This window comes from Eriocheir sinensis, chromosome 57 (genome assembly GCF_024679095.1).
Source record: "Eriocheir sinensis breed Jianghai 21 chromosome 57, ASM2467909v1, whole genome shotgun sequence".
Classification (NCBI taxonomy): Eukaryota; Metazoa; Arthropoda; class Malacostraca; order Decapoda; family Varunidae; genus Eriocheir; species Eriocheir sinensis.
Window position 1 is genome coordinate 3316225 of NC_066565.1, and position 3633 is coordinate 3319857.

Consider the following 3633-nt stretch of genomic DNA (forward strand, 5'->3'; position numbering starts at 1 on the left):
AGAAGTGTTGGCTCGTCACGGATTTGAGTTGACATTTTAAAAACTCACTCGTACAAAGTTATGTTAAGAATGAACGTAAAAAGATGTTGAAAATGAGCGTAAAAAGTTATGTTGAAAATGAGCGTAAAAAGTTATGTTGAAAATGAGCGTAAAAAGTTATGTTGAAAATGAGCGTAAAAAGTTATGTTGAAAATGAGCGTAAAAAGTTATGTTAAAAATGAGCGTAAAAAGTTATGTTAAAAATGAACGTAAAAAGTTATGTTAAAAATGAACGTAAAAAGTTATGTTAAAAATGAACGTAAAAAGTTATGTTAAAAATGAACGTAAAAAGTTATGTTAAAAATGAACGTAAAAAGTTATGTTAAAAATGAACGTAAAAAGTTATGTTAAAAATGAACGTAAAAAGTTATGGTAACAATGAACGTAAAAGTTATGTTAAAAATTAACGTAAAAAGTTATGTTAAAAATTAACGTAAAAAGTTATGTTAAAAATAAATGTAAAAAGTTATGTTGAAAATTAACGTAAAAAGTTATGTCAAAAATGAACGTAAAAAGTTATGTTAAAAAATTAACGTAAAAAGTTATGTTAAAAGTGAACGTAAAAAGTTATGTTAAAAATGAACGTAAAAAGTTATGTAAAAAATGAACGTAAAAAATTATGTAAAAAATGAACGTAAAATTTTTATGTAAAAAATGAACGTAAAAAATTATGTAAAAAATGAACGTAAAAAATATGTAAAAAATTGGGGTGCGTCTTATAGGCCCACGCATCTTTTAAGCCATCAAATACGGCATGTTAGAAATGGACACAAAAACCCACGTACAAGATCAACACAACCAGCTGACCGCGCCTTAAAAACGGGCTGAAGAACACAAGTCAGCCACCTTAGTGTTGACGTAGACTAACACCAGGTTTAAAGAGTTCGCCAATAGTTTACAATGTTGACGGGTAAGTTTACGTCAGAATTTGGTGTAGTAAAGAGTTACGGAAGCCTTCAGTAGTGGGGAACATTGCTATCACTCTTATTATTGAATGTTTATTATTATTATTATCATTATTATTACAGTACATTTTCCAGTAGTTCGGTTTCGGTTTTATACGGATTGTCATGGAAGATATTTATAGGATTTTTAGATTTCATGCTCATCGGGAAATTCATAAATCCTAAAAAAATCCTCCATGAAAATCCACATAAAACCGAACTATTGGAAAACGTACTATTTAAGGGATGACTGTTATTGTTGTCTCGTACATAAGCTTCCGAGGATTTATCGCTGTTGTTCGTGTTGTTTGCAGAAAGGTAACATTGTCCTCAGCCTCATAAACCACACCCTTATAAACAACATTCTAAACCTGATATATCACCCTTGTAGTGACCTAAACCTTTTCATAACACATCACTAACTACTACCAATATTACTACCATTATTATTATTACTGCAGTTGTTGTTTTTATCATTACTAGTGGAGGATATTTTAAGGTGTATTGCCAGTCTAGGTATTGAGTGACTCGCTGTATCATTTAACCTGTACCTGTGGGGATCATGTTTCTTAAAGGCCCCTCTAATCGAGAATAGTGAGAAAAAACACTACCTTATCAGAATCACTATGAATTTCGCGTGGCTTTCCTGGTAGCAACGTGGGTGATATGATAGTGTTTTGGGCTCTGTCTGGGTACTTCTTCAAGACTGAGACTGGCTTTCCTGGTAGCAACGTGGCTGATATGATAGTGTTTTGGGCTCTGTCTGGGTACTTCTTCAAGACTGAGACTGGCTTTCCTGGTAGCAACGTGGCTGATATGATAGTGTTTTGGGCTCTGTCTGGGTACTTCTTCAAGACTGAGACTGGCTTTCCTGGTAGCAACGTGGCTGATATGATAGTGTTTAGGGCTCTGTCTGGGTACTTCTTCAAGACTGAGACTGGCTTTTCTGGTAGCAACGTGGGTGATATGATAGTGTTTTGGGCTCTGTCTGGGTACTTCTTCAAGACTGAGACTGGCTTTCCTGGTAGCAACGTGGCTGATATGATAGTGTTTAGGGCTCTGTCTGGGTACTTCTTCAAGACTGAGACTGGCTTTTCTGGTAGCAACGTGGCTGATATAGTGTTTAGGGCTCTGTCTGGGTGCTTCTCTAAGACTGAGACTGGCTTTTCTGGTAGCAACGTGGCTGATATGATAGTGTTTAGGGCTCAGTCTGGGTACTTCTTTAAGACTGAGACTGGCTTTTCTGGTAGCAACATGGCTGATATGATAGTGTTTAGGGCTCAGTCTGGGTACTTCTTTAAGACTGAGACTGGCTTTCCTGGTAGCAACGTGGCTGATATGATAGTGTTTAGGGCTCTGTCTGGGTACTTCTCTAAGACTGAGACTGGCTTTCCTGGTAGCAACGTGGGTGATATGATAGTGTTTTGGGCTCTGTCTGGGTACTTCTCTAAGACTGAGACTGGCTTTTCTGGTAGCAACATGGCTGATATGATAGTGTTTTGGGCTCTGTCTGGGTACTTCTTTAAGACTGAGACTGGCTTTTCTGGTAGCAACATGGCTGATATGATAGTGTTTTGGGCTCTGTCTGGGTACTTCTTTAAGACTGAGACTGGCTTTTCTAGTAACATGGCTGATATGATAGTGTTTTGGGCTCTGTCTGGGTACTTCTTTAAGACTGAGACTGGCTTTTCTGGTAGCAACATGGCTGATATGATAGTGTTTTGGGCTCTGTCTGGGTACTTCTTTAAGACTGAGACTGGCTTTTCTGGTAGCAACGTGGGTGATATGATAGTGTTTAGGGCTCTGTCTGGGTACTTCTTTAAGACTGAGACTGGCTTTTCTGGTAGCAACATGGGTGATATGATAGTGTTTAGGGCTCAGTCTGGGTACTTCTTTAAGACTGAGACTGGCTTTTCTGGTAGCAACATGGGTGATATGATAGTGTTTAGGGCTCTGTCTGGGTACTTCTTTAAGACTGAGACTGGCTTTTCTGGCAGCAACGTGGCTGATATGATAGTGTTTTGGGCTCTGTCTGGGTACTTCTTTAAGACTGAGACTGGCTTTTCTGGCAGCAACGTGGCTGATATGATAGTGTTTAGGGCTCTGTCTGGGTACTTCTTTAAGACTGAGACTCCTCTAAACTCTTCTTTTTTTTATGGGAGTGATTAGCGGGCTTTATTTTATTCTTTCCTTTTTTTTTACCGTTGAGCTGTTTCCTCTTCCGTAAAAAAAAAAAAAAAAAACGCCTGTGATTATTATTATTATTATTATTATTATTTATTTATTTATTTTTTTTTATTTTTTTTACAACAAAGGAGGCAGCTCAAGGGCAACAAAAAGAGTGTAGAAAAAAAAAGCTCGCTACTTGCCGCTCCCACAAACCAAACTCTGCTATTTTATCACCCGGAGGTCCATCTTCTCACTTTCAGCTCTCACGTCAACCATTTCCTAAGGCCACAAGAGAGATTAGTCAGGTCCTCATAAGTGTTTCTTTCATATTCTTGGTGCAGAACCTTGTCAGACTCTCACTAGGCTCATAACGTTACCGATGAAAATACACACACACTCTACGAAGGCCTTGTCAAATGTAGGTGAGTAAGAGTCTTGTTCTTAACCCAGTAGCAGCGACGGGCCAAATTTGTGCCATGAT